This window comes from Mustela nivalis (genome assembly GCF_964662115.1).
Source record: "Mustela nivalis genome assembly, chromosome: 1".
Classification (NCBI taxonomy): domain Eukaryota; kingdom Metazoa; phylum Chordata; class Mammalia; order Carnivora; family Mustelidae; genus Mustela; species Mustela nivalis.
In genome coordinates this window covers 74047356-74060681 of record NC_139020.1, presented here as the reverse complement: position 1 = coordinate 74060681, position 13326 = coordinate 74047356, and the positions used below count along the sequence as shown (strand labels likewise).

At 41.0% G+C, this 13326-nt stretch overlaps 1 pseudogene across 1 annotated transcript; it reads right to left on the bottom strand.

Moving 5' to 3' along the window:
- Window positions 1-1244: 1244 nt before the first annotated feature.
- On the bottom strand, window positions 1245-2696 carry LOC309840100 (histone-binding protein RBBP4 pseudogene; annotated as a pseudogene). The gene has a single exon. The product of its transcript is annotated as a histone-binding protein RBBP4 pseudogene (transcript).
- Between the last annotated feature and the right edge of the window lie 10630 nt (window positions 2697-13326).

The window sequence follows — 13326 nt, the reverse complement described above, 5'->3', positions numbered from 1 at the left end:
GTGTGTGTGAGAGAGAGAGAGAAAGAGATCTCTGTACAATGTTTTTTTAAAATAATTCAACCATTTTTGCATACTAGCACACATAGATTTTTCTCATTTTTAACAGTTGCATAGTATTCCATTGTGTAGATATACCGTCCCTTATTTAAGCAGTTACTTATTAATGGAAAATTAGATTATTTCCACTCTTTTCTTCCCACAAATACTATAATAGTATTTTTTTTACGTAGAAAAGCAAGTTATTCCATTATAAGCACTTACACAGTTAATCATGGAGAGTAACAGGCCTGCTGATGAAACAGGTCACCCAAAATAGAGATGGTACCAAACTAGTGGTCAAGGACTAACTCTAAAAAAAAAAAAAAAAAAAAGGCAACTCTTATCCAGGATTAATTTAATTTTAAAAACAAATACAAGCTATCAATTCACTCTTCTCAACTCAACTGGACAGTCTACCTGTGGTATGACTGTCAGGTAAAAACATACATCTTTACAACTTGGTGGTCCCAAGTTTTTTTAAAAAAACATTTCACAGAAAGGAAAGAAATATGAAAACAGCTCAAGATATACACTAACAAGCAAAAAAATATATGGGGAAAGAGGAACACTTAGTTTTGACTTAACTGAAGAAACTGAGAGGAGACTGGTCTACATAGGGAAATGTGCATCCTGGAAAGTCAGGTGTGAAAACTTGAGAATAGGAATTTATATGACTTGAATCTCCCCCATTTCCTGAATAAAAACAACATCTTGTGGTATTTATACTTCATGGCTCAGACATCTACCTCACTTGGCTCTATCCTTTCTCACTTTAGCCTTTACTTAAAAGGAGTCTGTAAAACTTGGGGATATAGCCTAAGAAGAAAAATAACCACACCCAATATTCCCCTTTCTGTGGCTACTTTAGACCTTTTGTTACTAGAAAATTACTGAAGAAAATTTAAATATAAGTCTGTGGCTTTACTGAATCAAGTCCCTCAGTTAATATTTAGAAAATACCCTCTGAGGGCGCCTGGGTGGCTCAGTGGGTTAAAGCCTCTGCCTTCGGCTCAGGTCGTGATCCCAGGGTCCTGGGATCGAGCCCCACATCGGGCTCTCTGCTCCACAGGGAGCCTGCTTCCTCCTCTCTCTCTGCCTGCCTCTCTGCCTATCTGTGATCTCTGTCTGTCAAATAAATAAATAAAATAAAATAAAATAAAATAAAATAAAATAAAATAAAATAAAATAAAATAAAAAAAAGAAAACACCCTCTGTTTGGGCTAGTAACATCGTTGATGGTACTTATCATAGAGGGATAGCCAAACAAAGTCTGTGTCTCAAAACCAGTGTTAAATCAATCTCAGGGTTGAGAGGGGGTAAAAAGGGGAGTCTAAAATCACAAGAAGTGCAGACATATCTAGGACCCTTGTCCTGGATCTACGCTTCCTTCAGGATCTTCATCATTGTAAATGTTCTCTGCCATTTGCCACACTTGCATGATATTGTCTTCTGATACAGAACAAATCACCCAAGGTTCACTGGGATTCCAGGAGAAATCAGATATCTTGGCAGTGTGACCACCATGAATAAACAACAATTCTGGTGGTCCATCTTCTGCATCTTCCAGGGATTATTCCTCTCCAATTTTACTTAAAACCCAAACATTCAGTCTGCGATTAGTACCACTGGAAGCCAAAATGGTCTCATTGTGAGGCGACCACTGAACCTGGAATATTTCATCCTTATGTGATTCAAAGGAATGCAACTTAAGTTTCAGATTTCTCAGATCCCACAAGGCAACAGTCTTGTCGGCTGATCCTGTGGCCAGAATGAACTCACTGTAAGGATTGAAAGAAAGGCAGTTCACTTCAGCAGTGTGAGAATCAACTGAGTGGCTTGGTTTGGAAGTATTGTTTGAACAAGTATCCCAGATCATAAGTTTCTGATCATCAGCAACTGACCCAAACAGAGACTCATGATGCCAGGAAACGTCTTCTACTACCGCTGTATGCCCTGTAAAGATGGTCTTCGCATCCACAACTTTTCCTTCCTTTGGAACAACACTGATGTCCCAGAGGCAGATGGTGTGGTCGTCTGAAGCACTAAGCAAGTGCTCACTGAGATTTGGGTTCCAAGAAAGTCCATAGCCCTCCTTCTGATGTCCACGGAGACGCAAGTCTGGGTTGCACTCTCCAGAAGGGTCTGGTTTGGAAGGATGTTTTGTATAGTCAAAAACAAGAACATCACGGGATGATGTCTTTGTCGCAATGATGCAAGGGTTCTGGGGCATATAACGTGCCCGGTTTACTTCTCCTTCATGGTTGATCTTGATTTCTATTTCAATTTTTCCACTAACTGAGCCAAAACCTCCAAATTCTCCTTTCTCACTGTCATAGGTGAAGCATCAAACTGAGCATCATCGTTAGGGAGCTGCACACTGGCTATCACAAGATGGTTTTGTTCATCGGACGTGTGTGTTCCCAGGACAAGTTGAAGTCTTTCCCTTCTGGTCTGGTTACATCTGGAAGCCACTGCGCAGTTAGGCTAGGCCACTCCAGGGCATGGGTCATCACCAAATCGTAAAGAAAAGCGGTGTTCTTTTTCCATATTTTGTACTCTTCGTTGATCACACGTTCTTCTACTGCGTCATCAAAGGCTGCTTCCTTGTCGGCCATGGCGGGCAGGCAAGCCGGGGGGGATCCCAGGGTCGAGCGTTGCGGGAGGGGCAGGGAGGCTATGGGCCTATAATAGTATTCTTATTTGAGAGGTCCATATGCCCATGTATAAGCCTATCTTATCTGAAAAATCACTTCCTGGAAAAGATTCTACCTTCTTAAATTCTCTCCAAGCTATCTCCAGGCTTACTGCTTCCACCATATTATATGCATGCTTCATTAAAAAAAATTAGTGTTTTTTATTAATTAAAATTAAGAAAGCATTTTGCATACATTTTAATCATTTAAAAAAACATGTAAAATTAGGGGTGCCTGGTTGGCTCTGTTGGTTAAGCCTCGGATTGTTGATTTTGACTCAGGTCATGGTCTCAGGGTCATGGGATTGAACCCCATATCTGGCTCTGTGATCAGCAGAGTCCGCTTGTCCCTCTCCCTCTGCTCCTCCCCACCACTAGCTCTCTCTCTCTCTCTCTCTCCCACTCAAATAAATAAACATTCATTTTTAATTTTTTAAAAGATTTTATTTATTTTTTTGACGTGGAGAGAGAGATCAAGTAGGCAGAGCAGCAGGCAGAGAGAGAGGGGGAAGCAGGCTCCCCACTAAGCGAAGGCAGAGGCTTAACCCCCTGAGCCACCTAGGCGCACCTAAATAAACTTTTAAAAACCATGTAAAATCAGTGAAAAACATAACCCAAAGAAGATTATCATCAGATTTTTTAAAAAAAGATTTTATTTATTTATTTGACAGAGAGAGAGAGAGAGAGACAGTGAGAGAGAGAATACAAGCGGAGGGAGTGGGAGAGGGAGAAGCAGGCTTCCTGCTGAGCAGGGAGCCCAATGCGGGTCTTGATTCCACGACCCTAGGATCATGACCTGAGCCAAAGGCAGACACTTAATCCACTGACCCACCCAGGTGTCCCTATCATCAAATATTTTGAGATAGGAATACCCATGCAGACACACACACACACACACACACACACACTTTTTATGTCCTTAGAATAGAAATTTCTCCTTGGGGATCCATTATACACTTTTTAAAGTTGATTACATTTTCCTCATACTTGTACCAAGTTGTCTGCTAAAGTAGTAACATAAAACTAGATGAAAATAGTTTAATAGATTTTGAATTACTCCTGGTTACAACTTGATTGCTCATTTTATTCTTGCAGCAGTTAACTGCCTGTATCCTGGTACTATCCTCTGACATTTCCACTTCTGTATTAGCATATCTGTTTTCTTGATTACCAAAACATCTTTCACTCTTCTCTTATTCTCTATCTATTCAGTCCTCATGTCCTGTTATCCTTTTTTCTTTTCTTTTGTTTGAAGTGAGGTATACGGAGATATCCAATTTCTATACAGTGAAATTCACCCTTTGTAGGTGCATAGCTTTGATAAATGTCTGCAGCTATGTAGCTACCACCATGATAAAAATACTATATGAAATACTTCCCATCACCCCGGAATGTTCCATGTGCCCCTTGGTAGGCAAATCCTTCCCATACTCCAGCACCTGGCTGTAACCACTCGTCCAATCCTTGTACCACTAGCTTTGTTTTATTCAGAATGTCATATCCACAGAATCATACGGTGTGTAGTTTGGCTTCTTTCACGCAGCATAAGGCTTTTGAAGTTCATCCATGTTGCCGTCTCAGTAGGTCATTCCTTTTTATTGCACACTGTTCTGCTTATGAACGTACATTTTATCCGTTTGCGAATCAATACTTCTAACTTTGGTGATTACGAATAATGCTGCTCTAAACGTTCCTGTCAGTCTTTGTGTGACTTAAGTTTTTTGTTTTCTTGAGTAAATACCTAGTAGTGAAATTTCTGCATTGTGTGGTACATATATATTTACTTTTATAAGAGACTGCCAAACTCTTTTTCAAAGTGGCTTGCTTTGCATCCTCCCCCAAATTTGGCCTTCTTTCTTTGTTTCTTTTTATTTTTTAAAACTTGATTTCTTTATTTGACAGAGAGAGCACGAATGGGAGGGGCAGAGGGAGAGGGAGAAAGAATCTCAAGCCCAGAGCCCATCATGGGCCTCCATCTCATGACTCTGAGAAGGGGACCTGAGCTGAAACCAAGAGTCGGTCACTTAACCCACTGCATGACCCAGGTACCCTGGCCTTCTTTATTTCTGATGGAATGACTGCACTTTTCTCTGCGATGATCCCCTCCAGACTCTGTCTGATCCATCCCTCAAATGAGCCTCTAAAATGCCCTCCTCTCTTAAGTGGCTCTGATTTCCTCAGGATAAATTCCAAACTCTTCAGCCTGACATGTACAAGACTCTTCAAGCTCTGAGCTCCTTCTTCACCCACACTTCCAACCACGTTCATTCCTATTCAGGTAGCAGGACACTGTCTCTAAGTTGCAGACTGGGCCCCTCTTTCCTAACTCGGAACTTCTGTGTGGCCTAATGTGGTTGTTTGGGCAGAGCATTTATTTTCTACATTGAATACCCAGCATGGATACACTCTCTGAATTTTGGGTAGTGTTGGCATTTATGCAACTGAATATCTACCAGTGTACTTCTTCTCCAACTATTTTTTATGAAAATTTTCAAAAACTCAACAAAGTTGAAAAACTAGTGGAATGAACATTGATTCAACTCAACAAATGTTAATGTTTTGATAGGTTTAATTCCTTTAGCCATCTACCATACTTACATTTTTCTCCGTCCCCTTCTCTTCCTTCTCTTCCTTCCTTTCCTTCTTTCCCTCCCTGTCTTCCTCCTCCTCCTTCTCCTCCCCCTCCTCCTCCCTTCCTCCTCCCCCTCCTCCTCCTCCTTTTGCTAAACCATTTCATATTTCAGATGTTTACTAAATCATTTGCTAAATACACTTTAAGTGTATGTATCTCCTAAAAATTAGAACCTCCTTCATAATTACATCATTACTTTACCTTAAGTAAATTTAAAACACCTTCTTATATTGTCTAATACTCTTTGTAGTAACAGTTTTTCTATTGTCCTCAAAATATATTTCACCTCGTTGTTTCCCAAGCCAGGATCCCATCAAGCTTCACACATGGCATCTCTCTACCATGTGAATGTTTAACTTTGATCGAGTCTGCATTTGTCCAGCTACCAGCTTCTTCACCTTGATGACTCAGTCGTGTCCCTGCCCTTCCAAGAAATCTCCCGTGAACCCCTAGCTCCACTCAAGTTCCCTGCCTTGCTGTAATTTCAAGACACCTATGTTTAAATCTATTGGGAGATTTGACAACTTTGTATGACAAACCTGTTGTTGAACTTTTCTGTTCCACAATTAGATTCCAAGCATCTGGAGGGGAAAAAAAATGGGTGGGGTGTTCTTTGTCTTCCTGCTAGATGGTAATTTCTCAATACACACTTAAAGAATAAGTGATAGACTGCGGTTCAGTTCTTTGGGCCCTCATTGGGGAGAGTTGCAATAAGTAAGTAGATTGTGAAGACCAGAACCAGGATGAAGAGGGAAAAGGAGAGGTAAGACAAAGGTTTGGAAGGGCCATTCCAAATACGGAATATTGCCTGGAGAGCTTTGAATCTGAGTTGTATACTCCTTCCCCTCTTTCAGTAGGTGAAACACTAGATGTTTACCATGAATTCAAGATAAATGTAGCATCTAGCAGCATCATACATGTTTTGGCCAGATTAATTCTTGAGAAAGAATTATAAAGACAAAAATCAAGGCTATTGTAGCCCAATGGCCCATTGCTGTTTACACAGCTGTTCTAGTGCTACTTTCCTAGCATGTTTTTAAGGAAATATCCACTTCCAGTGGGTCGCTAGATTGGGCCTTGACAACAACTTTATACCCATGGTCATGGGAGAAAATCGCAATTCATCTACTTTGAACTTCTAGGATGAAATTTCTTCCTGAATAGTAACCTTTTCTGCAGTTAAATTTTCATCTCTGTGGCAGACTTTTCTTTTGAATAAACTTCTTCCAGATACTTCCTTCTTCTCCACTTCCCATCACCTGTGGGATTAATTCCAGGATCACACATTTACTTTGCTTCCAAAGTGACTCAGGGGCTGCACAGCAAGACTATTTTAGGTGGAGTGTTTCCTCCTGAGTCATCTTGTCCCCTGGTAGCAAGCATCCTGCGGATTTCCTCAGCTCTGCTGTTGAGAACAGGAAGCCAAGGCCAGAAATGGCCAGTAAGCACAGCAGCCCCAGTGACTCTCCCTGGTTCCTGGAGGACCAGCAAGAAAATCCGGATTTAGTAAGAATTCATTGGCAAGAAAATTGGGAATTTACTGGAGACAAATGGCTTCAGGAATCTACTTTATGAGCATACATATTTTTTTCAGGAGGCAGGTTAAAAAAGAGTTTTCTTAGAAATGAAATCAAGTAATTTTTTTTCCTTGTCTGGAGAGACTTCATTAGATGTTTCCATTAATGGGATCACCAAAATAAGGTCATTACTCAACTCCCCTTACCACAGTTTTATCAGGTTTTCCAGCCTGTCATATCCTCTTCATTACTTTTGTCACCATCACCTTTACTGAATGGTTTTCCAAATGGCAATTTGTCCTGTACCTCAAGTCTTCATAACCACCTGTGACATAAAATCATCACTAGAGGCATCTTTCTGGGGTCAACTAAGACTGTGGAGTATTAGCAATGCATGCTGCCTTTCCCTGACCCTATGTCCACAGCAGACAGCACTCATCTATCTCGTTAACCTATCTGTTACCAGTGTGTCTTCAAAATAACATTGTAGGCAGCCACTACCCAGGAATCAGAATATCCACATCCAAAACCTATTTGCAATGAAGAGGAAGGGATTAACACATAGAAGTGTATCAGGCAAGGGCAGTTGAAGAGTCCAAAGAATATATAAGTCTTGGATTTATCTCCAAGTTCTTGGGCAAGTTGAAAGTTTTTTTTCTTATGTTCATTATTTTTTCCAAATGCAAAATGAAATTAACAATGCTTTCACCTTAATGTCATTGAACTCATTTTTTGTTTTAATATATGTAAAAGCTTCTAGAAGTTTCTAGCATGAAAAAGACATCTAATGAGTATTAGATGTCAGTTCGTCATGATTACTTTGAGGGACACCCTGGTTGGGAGTGACTTCTCATCTCAGTGGTATTGAAATTTACTAGAAGCCATAGTGTTGATAGAAGATGGAAAATCCTCAACGATTCCACTCTCTGTAAACTTTAACAAAAAGTATTTAGTCACTCTTCTTCAAAGTACAAAGTAATCAGCAATAAAAAATTTTGTAAAATCTCAGCTAAACCCTCTCAATTCCTTTTTCCATCCTCTGGCCTCACATCCTACCTCGCCTCTCACTTTCATGGTCATACCTTGTTAGTCTGTGGGGGCCACTATGACAAAATACTACAGACTAGGGTGCTTAAACAACAGAAATTTATTTTCTCAAGGTAATAATAGAAGCTTGAGGTCCAAGATCAAGATGTCGGCAGGTTTGGTTTCTCTTGAGACCTCTCTCCTTGGCTGACAGACAGCTACTTTCTTGTGTCCCCACTCAGCCTTTTCTCTGTGCTCCAGGTGCACTTGGTATCTCTTTGTGTGTTCAAATTTTTCTTCATATAAGGACACCAGTCACATTGGATTTGGGCCCACCCTACCAGCCCCATTTTAACTTAATTACCACTTTAAATATGTCACATTCTGAGGTTATAAGGATTAGTGCTTTAACATAATGAATTTTGAGGGGATACAATTCAGCCCATTATACACCTTTAAACTTTGTCTTCATCAATTTCTGAAACTTTTTTTTTTTTTTAGAGATTTTATTTATTTATTTGTCAGAGAGAGAGCAAGTGAGCACAGGCAGACAGAGTGGCAGGCAGAGGCAGAGGCAGAAGCAGGCTCCTGCCAAGCAAGGAGCCCGATGTGGGACTCGATCCCAGGACACTGGGATCATGGCCTGAGCCGAAGGCAGCCGCTTAACCAACTGAGCCACCCAGGCATCCCATCTGAAACTTTTTTTTTAAGGTTTTATTTATTTGACACAGAGACAGAGAGTACAAGTAGGCAGAGCAGCAGGCAGAGGGAGAGGGAGAAGCAGGCTCTCTTTTGAGCAGGGAGCCTGATGTGGGGCTCGATCCCAGGACCCTGGGATCATGACCTGAACCACCCAGGCAGGTGCCCAATTTCTGAAACATTTTAATCTTAAATTCCAGCATCCCACTTCTAAATAACTAAAGTCTATCTTTCCAGCTCTTTGTCCTTCTGCTACCCCAAACCAGTAACTCTTCGACCACACTGGGACACACAGTCTCTAAATGCAACCTCTTTTTCATTCTCCTCACATTCTCTCATGTCCTTACTTGCCTTTCTCACACTGCATTCCATGGTCTATTATTATAATCACTCTCTTACATATATTCTTATTTATTTATTTATTTATTTATTTATTTATTTTTAACAGAGATCACAAGCAGGCAGAGTGGCAGGTGGGGGTTGGGGGTGAAGCAAGCTCCCTGCTGACAGAGAGTCCTATACGGAGCTCGATCCCAGGACCCTAAGATCATGACCTGAGCCGAAGGCAGAGGCTTAACCCACTGAGCCACCCATGTGCCCCCTCTTACATATATTCTTGATACACTTGCACTCTCCCTTCATGGTATTTGCCTGGCAAAGTCCCAGCCCTGGTTATTGCAGCTTTCTTACGATTTCGCCCACACCTCTGCACCAGCACTTCACTGGGAAGAACACTCAGTCACCCTGCCTAAGTTCACTATTTGTTCATGACCTCAATGGGCCCTCAGTGTCTGCTAACAGTCCTGCCACCTTGATCCCAACCATTCACCATCCCAGGCAACTGTTTCATACCTTTCCCTCTCTCTCCAAACCTTTAACAGTCTCCCCGCCCCCATTCTCATTCTTGGCTGATCAACCTTCTCTCTATTTCACCAAGAAAACAAATCCAATATTGTCTGTTCTGCCTTCTTTCTGTGCCAAGGACTGAGGGGCCCATGCTGGACCTAAGACAAGCTCCTCCTTCTGTGCACATACTCCCATCCCTTCTCATGTAAATGACGACAGGTTCCGGTAATTCTCCCCTCTCTCTGTCTTGCATTATCAATCCCCACCTCCCCTCCCCTACTCTCAACAAGAACAGTCCCATCATTGTACAGATATGCTACAATTTTCCCCATTAAATTTTTTCCCTTGGGGTGCCTGGTTGGCTCAGTGGGTTAAAGCCTCTACCTCAGCTCAGGTCATGATCTCAGGGTCCTCGGATCGAGCCCCGCATCGGGCTCTGTGCTCAGTGGGAGCCTGCTTCCTCCTCTCTCTCTCTCTCTCTCTCTCTCTCTCTGCCTGCTTCTCTGCCTACTTGTGATCTCTGTCTGTCAAATAAATAAATAAAATCTTTAAACAAATTTTTTTCCCTTGACTTCCACTTTGCTACAGCTTCATTTTTCTGCTCTTTTTTACAGTAAAACTCTCCAAAAGAGCTCCTCTCCTCTCTTTCAATTCTGCCATGAACCCACTAAAGTGAGCCTTCCATGTCTAGCCCTCCAACCAGTTTCTCTATCAAGGTCCTTGGTGACTTCTATGTTGCTAAACCCAATAGCCAACTCTCAGTCCTCCCATATTACTTGCTCTCTAGGCAGCATTTGACTCAGTTGGTTACTTCCTCCTCAGCTAGAAATTCAACTTCTAGGATAAGCTTCTGGTTTTTCTTCTAACTCACTGGCCACTTCTCAGGCTCCTTTCCTGGCTTCCCATCAAGTTTGCAAACGCAATTCATTGGACTTCCCAGGATTTAGTACTTGGCCTCTTTTCTGTCTACACTCTTATTCTCATAGTGTTTCATGGCTTTAAATACTATCCAAATGCTGACAACTCTTATATACTCTACCCAAGACTTCTCCCCTGAACTTCACATTTGTATATCCAACTACCTAATTGACATCACTTGGATTTTAATAGGTGTCTCAAAAGTTAGAATGTCTGAAACTTACCACTTCATCTTCCCCTTCCCAAACCTGTTCAACCTGCTGTTTTGCTCATTTTAGTTAATGACAACTTCTTTCTTCCTGTTGCTTGGGCTCTGAACCATGTAGTCATCTTTGCCTCTCTTTCTCTTATATTCAATCCAATCTGTCACCAAATATTCTTGATTCTGTCTTAAAGAGCCTGGCCAACTCAGTCAGTAGAGCATGTGACCCTTGATCTCCAGACTGTGAGTTCAAGCCCCACACTGGGTGTAGAGACTATGTAAAATAAAATAAAATCTTAAACACACACACACACACATAGAAGCCAGCCTTTTCTTACCATCTCAGCTACTACTGTCATGGTCTGAGCCATGGATTGTTGAAATGACTTTATAAATCATCTCCTTTCTTTCAACCAGATCTTTTACAACCAATTCGCGACAAGAAGTCACTTTCCTACTCAAAACTAATCTCAGGTGTTATTACTTTTCCCCTCCTTTGCTTGGCTCCAGCCACAGCGGTCCTCGCCAGGATTCACTTCGACATAGGGCTTTTGTACACTTGCCATTCTCTCTGCCTGAACGTTTCTCCCCCGAGTTCCCTAAATGGCTTGCACTCTCCACTTTCTTCAGATCTTTACTCAGATGTCATCTTCTCTTTAAGGTCTTTCCTGACCACCCTCTTTGAAATGATGTCTCCATTACCATTCTCTAAACACTTCTAGTTGCCCTTTTCCTGATTTATTTTAGCCATACTTATCACTACCTGACAAGCTATATATATTTTTTCTTTTTTTTTTTAATTATTAGTCTCCCCACAATAGAATATAAGCTTTATAAGGACAAGAATTTTGTCTCCTTCATGGATCTGTCTCTCCCCAGCACTTAGAATAAAGTGCCTGGCACATAGGAGGTGCTTAATAAATATTCAGTCAAAACTGTTGCTCTCCCCAAACCATAAGTGACTCTTAATCTTACAAAACAAACTGAGGGTTGCTGGGGGGAGGGAGGTTGGAAGAGGGGGGTGGGGTTATGGACATTGGGGAGGGTATGTGCTATGGTGAGTGCTGTGAAGTGTGTAAACCTGACGATTCACAGACCTGTACCCCTGGGGATAAAAATACATTATATGTTTATTAAGATTAAAAAAAAAACTGTTGCTCTCCCTATCATCCTAAGGGTTCTGGTAAATATGATTTTAGTTTGCGTCTATGTCCCTCGAGAAAAAAAATCTAATGACCAAACTTTGTGATGCTCTTTGCTTAAAAACATTAGGGGGAAAAAAAGGGGGGGAAAAAATCACAGTCACCAGGGGTGCCAAGAAATCTCTTTGGAACCCATCATAGAATAAGATGGTTAGTTTTAGATTTGATTGTTTGAATCCAAAAGCAGATCCAAGGACCTCAATTTTTTAGAAAAAAATATGAATATAATATAATTTAACATTATTCACATAAAATAAGTTTTTATTCACTTGAATAAAAAGTATATATATATTATAGAATATTAATACTTTCTGGAGGACACTAACAAATTAATGTAAATACTTCTGGGATCAAGATTTTAAGAGCTCAAGCCACAGAACTCTTTGGGTATCAAGAGAAGTAAATAAACAGACATTACTTCTGCTCTCTGTACTATTTTTGACAATTACGTCCCTATAACTGCTCTTTGTATTGTTAACAATGGTTCCCACTTATTGCCTACTCCTTCTATATCACCTAACATTGTGGTTTGCACACATAATCTTGGTTAACCCTCACTTTATTCTTCTAGGAAAAGTATCAGTTTTTTAAAAAATTTCCATTTCAAAGATGAGAAAGTTGAGACTTAAGAAAGTTAAATTGAGTTGGGTTCTGATCTTCCCAACAGAAAGGGATGGCAACGAAATCAGGCAACCCTTGCATTCCTTATCACTGTTGTCCACATCATCTTTAACATAATAGTGTCATCTTACTCTCTCTTTCTCTCAATCTCTCTCAAATAAATAAATAAAATCTTTAAAGAAGGGGGGCAGCGCCTGGGTGGTTCAGTTAAGTGGCTGCCTTCAGCTCAGGTCATGATCGCTGTGTCCTGGGATCAAGCCCTGGGTTCAGCAAGGAGTCTGCTTTTCCCTCTCCTTCTGCCCTCCACCCCCACTCTGCCTATGCACACTCTCTCTCAAATAAATAAATTAATTAAAGCTTTAAAAAAAACCAGGCAGGGTAAGGATGCCTTGCCTTAATCCTTTCCTCATATCATCCTAATTGGAGAGGCTCTGTGGCTCTTTTGATTCGGGGCAATCATTTGGAAGCAATAATTCTTAAATCCTTGTTTCAAACTTCTTACTCATAAAGTCTTAACCAAATTTCCCAAATTCTTTTCCCCATTTTCCTAAGCAGCAAGAGTGCAAATTTCTTCCTGTTACTATTTTTCAGAGAGGTGGAAATCACAGAGATGAACTCTTGGAAGGAAAGTTGTCCCTAGACAGTAAACTCACCCACAGGGAAGTCTTGTTTTTCTCCCCCACCAGCCTGTCCCTCTCTTTGTCCTTTTGTGCCCCACCCCGGAAGTTGGAACAAAGCTTGGTGAATAGTGAGCACAAAATAAAGAACCCTGAAGGAAGGGCAGAAGCATAAAGTCAACACACCACACAGTCTGTCTAGCGTAAATTCCCTTGGTAGTTTCCTCTTTAACCCCCCTGTTTGCCGTTGGATAAAATTTGTCAGATTCTATTCCAACCCCACCCCCGCCCCAACTTCCTTCTTTAAAATATGCT